The 15,184-nt window shown below is 32.7% G+C and overlaps 1 protein-coding gene across 12 annotated transcripts in view; it reads left to right on the top strand.

Annotated features, from left to right (window-relative positions):
- Positions 1-15,184, top strand: part of LOC136274992 (uncharacterized) — a 91,812-nt gene that overhangs the window by 44,352 nt on the left and 32,276 nt on the right. For 4 of the 12 annotated variants that reach the window (XR_010713478.1, XR_010713477.1, XR_010713476.1 and 1 more), the window contains exons 1-2: positions 8,009-8,203; positions 8,288-8,408. The exons of 6 other annotated variants lie outside the window; for them this stretch is intronic. The gene's annotated coding sequence lies outside the window, so the exon portion shown is untranslated. Of the gene's footprint in view, positions 1-8,007; positions 8,204-8,287; positions 8,409-15,184 lie in introns of those variants that run through there. 2 more of the 12 variants (XR_010713481.1, XR_010713480.1) reach the window with 1 other exon arrangement.

Genomic DNA, 15,184 nt, shown 5'->3' with positions numbered 1-15,184 from the left:
TAATGAAGGAGTCTTTTCTGGTTTTCTACTTGTCAAATGTAAATTTGATTGATTGTTCATAAAATCAAAATGAAAGGAAATTAAAATAGTTTATTTTTCTTTCTTATTTAATATCATACAACATGGCATAGAAAAAACTAATAAATGTTTAGAATCTACGAGGACAATATTTTTGGCGTAATATTGGCGTAGGAGAATATCACTTGTTTCGCAATTCAGAATTGCTGCAGATTTATGAGTCTGTTTTAGCATTTTAAAAACAATGACATTAATGTTGGATTTTTTTTTACTAATGTGAACTATTAGTATGGTACTTGGGTTTGAGAAAATGTTTTTAAAATATGATTTGCCTATCAAATTACATTTTAATAAGCTTTTTAAAGATTCCATTCTATACATTGATTTTTGTGAAAAAATCACTAAAGTCAGAATTCTCTCTTATCAAATGGTCAATATATTAGCTTTTCTGTCAATTTTATCTTTATATAAAGTCTTCATAATACATAAAAATCAGAAGTAGTGTATTACTGGAAGCATAACAAATCAAAATTTCTTCATAATTTAAGAAAATAAGAGAAAATGCGGGCTAACCAATATCAATTAATGTATAAATATTCATTTCATTTTAGTAGTATAAGGTGGTAGATATTCTATCATTTCAATAAAGAAAAGAATCTTTAAATCTTAAACAGATGACTACAGAACTAAAAAAAAGAGGTACACTTTTTTCTATCATCTCTTAGAAAAAAAAGGTTGTTACCTTGACCTGACCTTTTTACGAAAACAGAAAGGTCAAACTTGATTAAACTGATAGAATCATTTGGTATTATGATCTGTTTGACAGTGTCAAAATTTCAGGAATTTCTTATTTTAAGAAGTATGTTTGATAACAAGAAGACTACTTCCTTAAAAAAACAAACAACAAATTAATGGACCACTATCGACGATTAAAATGAATTAGGCCTTAATTATAGATAATAAACAAATAATAGTAAAAGGAAGGCAGGATAGAGGTTTTTCAAACAGATGATTTGTTTATTAGTAATGTAGGTATACAAATTATAAATAGTTATAAATGTTAACAGTTTACACAGAAAAATGCCATTTGACGTGTTGTATATTTAAATACTAATAAATAAAGTTTTTTATATGTCAGTACAACGACAATTCAATGATTTCATTAATTGAAATCAGTTAACACCGTTTCCCATTCTAGCTTGGCTAAATATGAAACAAGAGGCCCATGGACCACATCGTTCACCTGATCAACAATAATTCGTTGTATCATTTTATATTAGTTTTATAATATATTTAACCAATGAATCTATATGTTAAATTTTAAAAGCTCTTGGGACCCCTGTATTAGTCAAGGGATTACAATATCAACAATTTAGAATTTGCATGATCTTAGGATGCTTGCATTGTAAATTTACAAATGGTAGCATTGCAGTTTAAAGAAAAAGATCTTTAAACATTTTCCCTATGTATTTCTATGTTAAAATTTGAACCCCTTATGGGGTCTCAGTACTGATCTAGGGGGATCACGAATTTAACAATTTATAATCTACAATATTTGAGGAGGCTTGCATAGTAATATCACAAAATATCACAAATTGGAACATTGTACTCTTAAAAAGAAAACGTTTTAAAACATTTTATCAATATATTTCTATGCTGAAATTTGAACCCTGCATGGTGCCCCAGTATTGGTTTGGGGGGGGGGTCACGAATTAAACAATTTAGAATCGAGGTTATTTGAGGATTCTTGCATAGTTAAAAATTGGAACTTTGTAGATCTTGAGAAGATTTTTAAATATATTTCTGTGTTAAGCATTAAACCCCTCTTGAGCCTCAGTATTAGACCGACCGTCACGATTTTATCATTTAGAATGTACGTTGTTTGAGGATGATTGAGTAGTTTTCTCATAATTTGTATCATTGTTGTTCTTAAGAAGATGATTTTTACATATTATCCATATATATTTCTATGTTGAACTTTGAACCCTTTTAGGAGCCCCAGTATTAGTCTGACCGTCAGGATTTTAACAATGTAAAATTGACATTATTTGAGGATGCTTGCATTGTAATTTTACAAAATGGAACATTGTAATTTTTAAGAAGAAGATTTTTAAACATTCTTGCAGACGATATCCTTGTGTAAAAATATGCACTCTGAGATATTTGTCTGCTTCTGATAATGCCTTTTCTTAAAACTACGTATCTTACCATGTTTTGGTGGGTGTTACATGATGTAACTATTTGTATTTTTGTGTAATGAATACAGATGTATTTATCTTTAAAATTTGGCAATCAAAGGTATTTTAGTCTTAAAAATACAAATTAAATAAAAATACTTCACTCTTCCATGTTATTTATCAAACATTTGTGGTAAGCATATCATTGAAATCTGTTGACAAAGCATCCCTCATAAATACGAATTGAAGGGGGGGGTGCAGTGTTCCTTCCTCTGAGTAATTGCGCATTTAATTTGACCTTTTGTACCTAAAATGCAATTGTGGTCCAATTATTTGTTGCAAGGTTTGTTTTTTTTAATAGCAAGGGAAACAATTACATTCCAATGAAGAAAACGTGCTTATGGCTTATTTATATAAAACAGAGAAAAAACATTATAAAGATATGACATTACGTTAATATAGAATACCACACTGTTGTTTTGATCTCGGCCTTTAACTTAAGAATCTCTTACGAGAAATCTTTTGTGCTTTTTACGAAAGCACTCATAAAAAGTTCACTTCAGTATTTACTTAAGATTTTTCCTTTCCCTATCAACGCTCTGAATTCACGTAATAATTCTTATAAAAGATGAGAAACATATAAATAAACTAAATTCTCATAAATTGTATTCTATGCTATGGAATGTGATTTTAATGATATGATACTTCAAGGCAATACAATGAGATTTGTATGCTAGCTATTAGAACTTCAAATAAAGGGCTTAATGATATGATATGCTATGCAATGGTATGGTATGCTATGATATTTGATCAAAAACGCTTCCATCCACAAAAGAGTTATAAAATAAAACAAAGTTCAATGATATGAAGCCAAAGTTTTCCACTAATTTGCAATGTGAACATTTATTCTTTTAATTAAAAGCATTTAAAACAGAGCTGAAATCATCTTGTTAGCTATGCTATGGTATGATGACAGTTAGTGATAAAGAGGAGTGTTCAAAATCAAATTCCAAAGTGAAAAAGCGAAACAAGAGCAGACCAAAGATGAGCTTTTAAACAAATGCTTGAGGTAAGATCAGGTGCCATTGAGGAATGAGTATCCTTTGCTGACCGGTCACACCCGTCGTGTACTCTTTGTCGTAATCGAGAAATAGGTAAATTCTGCGGACAATTAGGTGATTAATCATAGTTTAACAAAAAAAAAAAGCACGAACATGTCAGTCAGCATGCGACATAGTGGAAGATGGTATTTGCTGACAATGTCGTTGTATCGACCACAGAACTTGCGAATTGATGATTTCAATCGAGACCGTTGGTAGCCCTGTTTTATCAATTTGTTTGACAGTAAAGCATCTCTTTGCATATCAAATTAACTGAGAGATAAAAACTCCATATGCAGGTGATGAACGTACATAAGGAAGGGAAGTTGACTATAGAATAATTGACGTCATCATGTTAATCATAACGTATAGTTGTTAGGCTACCATTAACGTCTTTTTCCGGTAAAACATCCAAATATAAAACAGATGACGCAGACTCTGTGGTATCTTTTATTTTAACTTCACTCGGACGTATCGAGTCAACATAAGTATGGAAGTAACAATTGCTAATTGATCGTCGTCGATATACCTTATTGTTGAGTTGAATGCCCCAACGAGTGTTTTATTTTTTCACGTACAAGTTTTTGAATAAATTCTGTTTCATGTAAATACAAAAAAGGTATGCTAACATTGGGGCGCAATTGGTACCCATGGAAATTCCAACAGATTGTTGGAAGACTTGATTTCCAAAAACTACATAGATGTTGTCTATCAGATACTCAAGCATCTTTTTCAGGATATGACTAACAAAAATCTATGAGATTAAATGCTACGGTATGAGATTCCAATGATATGCTACAATATATGATATTTGAATGTTATGCTATGCTATGGTATATGTTGTAAAAGATATGCTTGAACTGACTGAAGTAGATTCGATTTTACGAAATGGTTGTTACTATTTTAAAAAATACATAAAAAATAAATAAATAAATAAAACTCCACACGAAAAATAGTCCCCAGAGACACTATTTTTTTTTTATTGATTTTAGAGAAATTGTCTTTATTGATACTCCATTGTAATGAAAAATTAGCCATTTCTTGTTGATTAAATGGTTACAATCATGCTCATTTTAAAAATGATAATGATGTGTGTACGAACTAAAAACATGATGGGGGAAATACCTTTTAATAAAAAAACGTTTCTGCCGACATGAAATTCTTGTTTATCCTTTTTTTTTTTATCTTAAATGTGAACAAAATGAAGGAAACTCGATTTCTAGTACTTTAAGTACGCTGATTGTTTGTTGCCTCTCAGTGAAATGCTATATGTGCAAGTTAGAGCCACTTTAACATTATTGTTGCCATCTGGATGGATAGTGGACTTTGGAGCCACTTAAGCATCATGTTTACAAATTATTAAGGACAACATTCTCATATCACCAGTCTTAACAAAAACGGGAAGCACATTGTCGGAAAACGCCATAGTGAGGAATATAACGCTGTAGCAATAAGAACATTACAAAACTAGCTTGTTACATTTAGTTGACACATTTATTAGTAAGTATTCAGGCAAGTTTTTTTTAAATACATTTTCAGATTTATAAAAATATGAAATGGCGAATCCGTTCCACAAGTAATAATAAATCGAAATAAAGAACAGCGGAAGAAGGTAAACGTTTGATGAATAAATCACTTAGCCCATGCGCATACACCAAACCTTCCTGAACTACAAAATTCAAGCTTCTAAAAACCACAGTGAGGATACCTAAGAAGGTCCGATAGGCCTATCTCCCTTCGGCAAACACAATTATTTCTCGTGCACCCTCCCCCCCCCCCTTTCATGAAATTTGTTTTGATCCGCGCATGAATTAGCCGATATGTCTATAAGAAAAACTTTTATATATTTGTATAACTAATGGAAAATTCCCGTTTAACAAATAGGCCAAACAATAGAACAATACATGCTACATTCATTTTAGTACATGAGAAGAGTGTATAAAGACATGCTTATTCAGTACAAGCATTTGTAAAAAAAAAAAAAAAGGAATGCAAGTTAGCAGGTAACTAATAAAATCAATGAGAACCGTTGTGTGTATGTGTGTGAGTATATTAAGTAATATACAACATCGTTTTCAAATATAAACGATAAACGATAATGATTGATGGTGAAACAGAAAGTAGATGGTTTAATTTTGAAATCAGATTTTCCATTCTCAAGAATTTCCTGCAAAACTTATTAAAACATATTAGAAAAGTCGGACGTCTTAGTTGTGCATTTTCAAAAAACTGATCGACTCTGCTTTGTGTACTGCGATACTGTAATACATATACTGGTTTTGTAATTACAATGATTTTATATCTAATAAAAAATGTTTTGTTATTTAAAAGATGTTATATCTCAATAAAACATGACTGGATATGCGATAATCTTGTACATGTATTTAGCGTCTTCTTTTTTACAGTCTTTATCTCTAATACAGAATTTTGAATATCACACATTTATATGTTAATTTCTGCTCCCTGTTATCTTATTCAAACAACTTCTATCCAACTACAACTCAAAGAAATCAAACTACCATTCGCTGGCTTTTGTAAATTGTGGGATGGTTATGTGGCAGGGTAGCTTTGAGTTATAGGTACAACAAATAAATTCGTTTATCAGATGTATTTATTATTCAGTTTCTTTAACAATAAAAGTGTATAGATCTGGGTTATGAACGAAATGAAGTAAAAAGGGACCTGAGAATATAGATAACATTTTAAATGTATATACATATGTATATGACATTGATTTACTCATACACTGGAGTTGCACATTTTTATGACTCATATGCATACTATACTTTTAACTTTAACTAAATACTCAGTAGTACTACATAAACAGCTGATATAAACATTTTTGTGGCACAAACTACAAGCCCTGCTCTATAATACAACAACCGAATAATCATATTTCTTATCAACAAGTTCCTGTTTCATCAAGGCCCTTAATGTTCTTTACTGTAGGCATGCGCGGCCTTGAATTTCATTTTTTTTATTTTATCTCTTGTCTGCTTGTTGGTACTGAAGACCAAAAAAAAATGTATTTATTGTTACTATGTTGTGTATTGATTTGATTACTAATGCATATCCTGGATATCTTCCAGTTCAGCGCACAAACTTTGGTAGTCATTACAGGTCAAATAAATGTTATCAAATTTAACAATCCTTGTCAACTCTAGATCTGCGCGTGATGTGAGCAAAAAAAAGTCATTTAACGTTTCTGTGTACACAAAGATCTAATCTCACAATCAACATTTATAACCGGAGGTTGATTGTTGAAAAATAAAATCCTTAATTTTAACCAGGAAAGAACAAGTGCACTTAAGCTATAGAAAATGGGCCCTTTTTCAGTGCCGTTTTTATGTCGAAAATATCAACAAATTGCTTTTTTCTCGTAATAGTTAAGCACTGATGGATACTTCTGATTTATACGCACGCTTAAATTTACCAAAATTAGCAAACAGTTTAAAAAATTGAGGATAAATAATCTAAATCCGGAAAAATCGAACCGAAACTCCTTGAATTGTGTCTATTTAAATCAGAAGGAGGAGATATTCATATCAACATTGCTCTGTTGGTGGATCTATTGGCGCGTTTGATGAATTATACTTTATGCATTATTTTACGTCTGAAAAAAAAATCGAATAAAGCTTTGAAGATGCCTATTACCATAGTCACCAAACAAACATTCCTGACCATACAAAGATGATGGAAAGCGATTTAAAACGTGTCAACGTTTTACAGTGAGCACATTTGACAAACGTTTACCTGAGGCCTGTTCAACAGAGCGGGTGCTCGCGAGCGCTCGCCAAAATTTCCCATACCCGCAACACAAATTTTGGCGAGCGCTCTCTCTGCTGAACACGCCTCTGGATAGAACCAACATGATTGTTTGAAATAATTTATTCCATGCGTGGGTTCAAACATGGGTCACGCAGGTAATAGATTTCGCTTGCTATAGGAAAAACCTTGAAATTTTCATACGTTTTTCATTTTTTAGGTACCAGCCTAATGCAGTACAAACTTCTTATTATTTTCACAGGGGTTTTCTAAATATATAATGCGTATTTTATCTTTTCCACAAGTTTGTACTCGGTTAGGCCGACAGTAAACAAAAGCTTTTAAATGAATGCCCGTCCTCGATTTACTATACAAAATCACGAATGTCTGCTGACCCCTGGTTTGTTTTAAAGCTTCGTGCTTTTTATAAACAATAAATTTAGCGCTAAAACTCATTCATTCTTATGAAATAGATATCAATAGATAATGTTAGGGGAAAATATGCTTAATTTGAATCATTATTTTTTCACTTTTTACCGGGGCCCATAAGTGCACTCGTCCTTAGAAAGCTTTTCCATTAAAAACGTGGCCATCTTGGAGAACAGTAACACCTGTGATAGTGAACCAAACCGTTAGTAGTTTCATTATTTGACCGCAGGCTTACCTCTATACGATACATATGTATATCTTTAAATCTGCATATCCAACTTTTTTTTCCAACTGGTGGTAGGGTGGTGGGGGTGGTCAAAAGGGAGTCAGACAGTTTATTTTGTTTGTTGGGTTGGAGAGGAACTGTACATGTAAACTTAAAATTTTGAAATCCGTGACACCGCCCCCCCCCCTCCCTTTCCTGACTCCTATCTAGATCTGCGCATGATATGATTAATCTTAAACCACTTGAACATAATTGTGTACTACTTTAGAACAACTACGATTTTATCCTAATAGCTAAAGTTAAAACCGGACATGTTTTGTCGCAATTAACGTCTTGAACTTTAACCAGAAAATTTTATTTTTACAAAACATTTTCCAAGATATCAAACTTCCTTATTCAAAACATTCGGTGTGGTGGGTATGTAAGTTTTAAACGTGGCCATCTATAGGAATAGAAACGCTGGTGGTCAATAGGAGATAGAGAATACAGTAAGGACAAATCTGTTTTGTTGATATGTAATAGTTGGTAAAATTATCGTGACATATAAGTTTGTTTAATTTTTCTATTTTCAGCTGAATGATTCTCGACGAATCTCATTAAAGATCTGATATCACCGGAAGAAGCTCATCCGTATTTGTAAATAACTCAAAAATCACGACATTTATTACAACGATGATGAGAAAGAAGAAATAAGTAAGTACAACATTTGTAATATATTAAATGTCCATGTTTGTATTTAATATCAACACCCAAACATACATGTAGATCACGTGATCCCTACGTAAACAGTACTTAGAGGATGATGATGGTTTAGTGTGTGTTCCCATAAAGGTGCATTGTACATGTAGCAACAACATCAAAAACTGGTAAAGCTGGTTGTAACTGGGGATTTTTTTTCTGACTATGTGCAGAACTCTTTCAATTGTGTTTGTCAATCTCTCTCTCTCTCTCTCTTTAAAAAAAATTCAAATGCACGTTTGTCTTTCTATTTATAGTAGCTTGATTTAGCTGTTTTGTCATACTTTTTTCTTGCAAGTGTATTTTTTCAGCATTTATAAAGCTTTTAACTTTGAACTGTTCTGTTAAAAATGCATTTAAAGATTACTTATACGTTTTTGTCTCCTAAAGAGACTTTGCAATTAAAGTTCTAAAGGTTTTGAAGCAATTGATATATGACCACACAGTTACAAGTACTTCTTGAATGAAATATTAAGGAAGTCAATTATGTTCAATAAGATAATTGATTGGTAATATTTCAGCACAATGAGAAGAAATCATTTTATATATGCCTCAATGCACACACAGCTGTGGAAAGTTACCCAAACAATGTAAATTTCGTTTGAAAATGTTCAAAAGCTGAAATGTTAAAATCATCTTTAATTGGGGTTTCCTTTGAACTAATGATAGCGAGCGCAGCTCGCCGGCGCACAGTGCCGGCGAGCGAAGCGAGCTTTAAAAACCAGTGTGCGCGGGAAAAAAAACCGAGCTAAACCTACAGTTCATCAAACAAAGTTTTGTCTACGTCCCATAATGCTCTCTAATGTTTTCACCCGTGGTGCTATGTCAAAAATGGCCGACTTTTAACTCGTAATTTACAGTGATTTAAAGTTTGAAGACACGTTTTGAGTACCGCATATACTTTAGTGAGACTTAAAATATTTGTTAAATGCTTCCATACCTCCGTATTGAGTCAAAAAAACGTAAACAAAAACGAACAAAGTCATGGATGACGTCACAGTACACTTGCGGTATATTTCCTGCGATAAATTTAGAGGTGGATCAAATATGTGTAATGAGTGTACTGCCTTTTTCAGTATAGACTGTCACACCTGCCTCATTGACGTATGATTTGTTTTCATTTTTTTTAAAATAGAGATTTTATGTATATATACTAGGATGAGCCATACTTTACTGTCATATCGATCCATTTTCAAGCTAATTGTGCAGGAATGTACAGTAGGCTGGTAAGTATATGGGTAGGGAGGAAATAAATAATAGGACACTTTGAACTAAATAAAAAAAATGGAAAAAAAGGAATTAAATCAAAAAATTAACAGTAAAAAAAAATGTAGATATTGCATATAGTCAGACCATTAAATGTAAAAGTGGGAAATTATACATACAGGTATCTCTCTCTCTCTCTCTCTCTCTCTCTCTCTCTCTCTCTCTCTCTCTCTCTCTCTCTCTCTCTTTCAGTAGGGGGTTGCGCAATATGTATCATAACCATTAAAAGTAGTACCTTTGGCATACTTATTGTAGAGCAATATTCTTCAAAAAAAACTTTGACGTTCGTTGATACCTAAATAAAACTATAAGTTGACAATTATGTAAGGTATGTGTAATTCTTACTGCGCTCACCAGAACGGTAGCACCGTAAAACATATTAATTGTTATGAGTAGTAAGTAAATTGCAATTTATTTCCATTTGCTCTACCGGCAAGGCGTGTGTGAATAGAAAATTCGGACTAGTTGCACATTCATTCAACAGATTTTTTTATTTTATTATTTTATTATTATTTATTATTTATTTTATTCATTTTATTAACCCTGAATTAAAGAACAGGTCATCACCCATCGGAGAATGTAAACATGTTTATGAATAAATCAATTAGCCTATGCACACACATCTAACATCCCCCTAGAAAAGTCAAGCTTCTAAAAACCACAGTGAAGATCATATGAAGGTCCCGGGCGGCCTATCCCCATCCAGCAAACAAAATTATCTCTCAAGCTCCCCCCCCCCTTTTGGTGAAATGTTTTTGATCCGTGCATGAATTAGCCGATATAAGAAAGGATTTTTGTATATATTAACACTGCATATAAAACTGTTAAGAATAGAAATACATTAAAGTATCTACAAGTTAACTTTGAGTAAATTGTGAAGATATTGTTATTTTGGCGGGGCGATAAAAAAAATAACTTTTTGTGGACAATGTGAACTAATGGAAAAGTCCCGTTTAACAAATATGCTTAACAATAGAATATTACGTGCTACACACATTTATTATTGATATAAACTACTTGGATAAAATGGGTATGCAAGTTAGCAGGTCAACAAATAACCGTTGTGTGTACGTGTGCAAGAATAAGTAAACATACAGCATTTTTTAAAAACATAGTGTTTGATGCTGAATCAGAAAATGAGATGGTGTAATTTTGAGATCATGCGTCCATGCTTACGTTTTCACTTCACAATTATTAAGAACATATTAGAAATCGGACATCTTAGTTGTGCATACACAAAACTGGTCGACTCCGCTTTGAATACTGCAATACTGTAATACATATACTTCTTGGTAATCACAATGATTTTATATCTAATAAAAAAAGGATTTCTTATTTAAAAGATATAATATATTAAAAAAAAAATAAGCATGACTCAATATGCGGTAATCTTGTGCATGTATTTAGCGTCTTTTTTTTACAGTCTTTATCTCTAATACAGAATTTTGAATATCACACATTTACATGTTAATTCCTGCTCCCTGTTATCTTATTCAAACAACTTATATCCAACTTCAACTCAAAGAAATCAAACTAGCACTCGCTGGCTTTTGTAAATTGTGGGATGTCCTTGTGGCAGGGTGGCTCTGAGTAATAATTACAACAAACAAATTCGTCTATCAGATGTATTTATTATTCAGTTTCTTTAACAATGAAAATGTATAGATCTTGATTATTTACTAAATGGAGTAAAATGGGACCTGAGATACAGATAACATTTTAAATGTATATACATATGTAGACATTGATTTACTCATACACTGAACTTGCATATTTTTATGACTCATATGCATAACATACTTTTAACTTTTACTAAATACTCATGAGTACTACATAAACAGTTGATATAGACATTTTTGTGGCATAAACTACAAGCCTTGCTCTATAATACAACAACACGAATAATCATATTTTCATCAAGAAACTTTATCTCCTCGCAAATTACTATTTCATCAAGGCCCTTAATGTTCTCTATTGTAGACATGTACGGTCTTGCGTTTCATTTATTGTTTTATCTATTGTCTGCCTGTTGGTACTGAAGACCAAAAAAAAATGTATTTATTGTTACTAAGTTGTGTATTGATTTGATAACGTATGCATATCCTGCATATCTTCCAGTTTAGCGCACAAACTTGGTAGTCATTACAGGTCATTTTTTAATTAAGTCATAAATGTTATAAAATTTCACAATCCTTGTCAACTCTAGATCTGCGCGTGGTGTGAGCAAAAAAAAAGTCACTAAACCTTTCTGTATACACAAAGATCAAATCTCACAATCAAAATTTATAACTGGAGGTTCATTGTTAAAAAAAAAAGTCCTGAATTTTAACCAGGAAATTAGAAAGCTTTTCCATTTTGTCTACATAGTATTAAACTTCCCCATTTAATAAGATGTATGACGTTTATTGAATATTTGAGCTAAATACGTGACCATCTGGGAGAACAGTAATACCTGTGATAGTGAACCAAACCGTTAGTAGTGTCATTATTTGACCGCAGACTTACCTCTATACGATACATATGTATATCTTTAAATCTGCATATCCAATTTTTTTTCAACTGGTGGTTGGGTGGCGGGGGGGGGGGGGGGGGTGGTGGTCAAAAGAGAGTCAGACAGTTCATTTTGTTTGTTGGGTTTGGGAGGTACTGTACATGTAAACTTTAAAATTTTGAAATCCGTGACACCGCCCCCCCCCCCTCCCTTTTCTGACTCCTATCTAGATCTGCGCATGATATGAGCAAGCTTAAACCACTTGAACATACAACTGTAATTGTGTACTACTTTGGAACAACTACGATTTTACCCTAATAGCTAAAGTTATAACCGGACATGTTTTGTCGCAATTAACGTCTTGAACTTTTACCAGAAAATTTTATTTTTACAAAACATTTTCCAAGATATCAAAATTCCTTATTCAAAACATTCGGTGTGGTGGGTATATAAGTTTGGCCATCCATAGGAATAGAAACGCTGGTGGTCAATAGGAGATAGAGAATACAGTAAGGACAAATCTGTTATATTGAAATGTAATAGTTGGTGAAATTATCGTGGAGTGTAAGTTTCTTTGATTTTTCTATTTTCAGCTGAATGATTCTCAACGAATCTCATTAAAGATCTGATATCACCGGAAGAAGCTAAACCGTATTGGTACTGAAGACCCAAAAAATGTATTTTGTTACTAAATTGTGTATTGATTTGATTAATTATGCATATCCTGCTTATCTTCTAGTTCAGCGCACAAACTTTGGTAGTCATTACAGGTCATTTTTAAAGTCATCAATGTTATAAAATGTCACAATCCTTGTCAACTCTAGATCTGCGCGTGATGTGAGCAAAATAAAGTCACTAAACGTTTCTGTATACAAAAAGATCAAATCTTACAATCAAAATTTATAACCGGAGGTTGATTGTTGAAAAAAAAGTCCTGAATTATAACCAGGAAATTAGAAAGTTTTTCCATTTCGTCTACATAGTATTAAACTTCCCCATTTAATAAGATATATAACGTTTATTGAATATTTGAGTTCAATACGTGACCATCTTGGAGAACAATAACACCTGTGATAGTGAACCAAACCTTTAGTAGTGTCATTATTTGACCGCAGGCTTACCTCTATACGATACATATGTATATCTTTAAATCTGCATATCCAACGTTTTTTTTTCAACTGGTGGTGGGTTGGCGGGGGGGGGGGGGTGGTCAAAAGAGAGACAGACAGTTCATTTTGTTTGTTGGGTTTGGGAGGTACTGTACATGTAAACTTAAAATTTTGAAATCCGTGACAACCCCCCCCCCCTTTCCTGACTCCTATCTAGATCTGCGCATGATATGATCAAGCTAAAACCACTTGTACATACAACTGTAATTGTGTACTACTTTGGAACAACTACGATTTTACCCTAATAGCTAAAGTTATAACCGGACATGTTTTGTCGCAATTAACGTCTTGAACTTTAACCAGAAAATTTTATTTTTACAAAACATTTTCCAAGATATCAAACTTCCTTATTCAAAACATTCGATGTGGTGGGTATATAAGTTTGGCCATCCATAGGAATAGAAACGCTGGTGGTCAATAGGAGATAGAGAATACAGTAAGGACAAATCTGTTATATTGAAATGTAATAGTTGGTGAAATTATCGTGGAGTGTAAGTTTGTTAATTTTTTCTATTTTCAACTGAATGATTCTCAACGAATCTCATTAAAGATCTGATATCACCGGAAGAAGCTAAACCGTATTGGTACTGAAGACCCAAAAAATGTATTTTGTTACTAAATTGTGTATTGATTTGATTAATTATGCATATCCTGCTTATCTTCTAGTTCAGCGCACAAACTTTGGTAGTCATTACAGGTCATTTTTAAATTCATCAATGTTATAAAATGTCACAATCCTTGTCAACTCTAGATCTGCGCGTGATGTGAGCAAAATAAAGTCAGTAAACGTTTCTGTATACACAAAGATCAAATCTTACAATCAAAATTTATAACCGGAGGTTGATTGTTGAAAAAAAAAGTCCTGAATTATAACCAGGAAATTAGAAAGTTTTTCCATTTCGTCTACATAGTATTAAACTTCCCCATTTAATAAGATATATAACGTTTATTGAATATTTGAGTTCAATACGTGACCATCTTGGAGAACAGTAACACCTGTGATAGTGAACCAAACCTTTAGTAGTGTCATTATTTGACCGCAGGCTTACCTCTATACGATACATATGTATATCTTTAAATCTGCATATCCAACGTTTTTTTTCAACTGGTGGTGGGTTGGCGGGGGGGGGGGGGTGGTCAAAAGAGAGTCAGACAGTTCATTTTGTTTGTTGGGTTTGGGAGGTACTGTACATGTAAACTTAAAATTTTGAAATCCGTGACAACCCCCCCCCCCCGCCTTTCCTGACTCCTATCTAGATCTGCGCATGATATGAGCAAGCTAAAACCACTTGTACATACAACTGTAATTGTGTACTACTTTGGAACAACTACGATTTTACCCTAATAGCTAAAGTTATAACCGGACATGTTTTGTCGCAATTAACGTCTTGAGCTTTAACCAGAAAATTTTATTTTTACAAAACATTTTCCAAGATATCAAACTTCCTTATTCAAAACATTCGATGTGGTGGGTATATAAGTTTGGCCATCCATAGGAATAGAAACGCTGGTGGTCAATAGGAGATAGAGAATACAGTAAGGACAAATCTGTTATATTGAAATGTAATAGTTGGTGAAATTATCGTGGAGTGTAAGTTTGTTAATTTTTTCTATTTTCAACTGAATGATTCTCAACGAATCTCATTAAAGATCTGATATCACCGGAAGAAGCTAAACCGTATTGGTACTGAAGACCCAAAAAATGTATTTTGTTACTAAATTGTGTATTGATTTGATTAATTATGCATATCCTGCTTATCTTCTAGTTCAGCGCACAAACTTTGGTAGTCATAACAGGTCATTTT

This window comes from Magallana gigas, chromosome 4 (genome assembly GCF_963853765.1).
Source record: "Magallana gigas chromosome 4, xbMagGiga1.1, whole genome shotgun sequence".
Taxonomy (NCBI): domain Eukaryota; kingdom Metazoa; phylum Mollusca; class Bivalvia; order Ostreida; family Ostreidae; genus Magallana; species Magallana gigas.
This window is presented reverse-complemented; position numbering and strand designations above follow the sequence as displayed.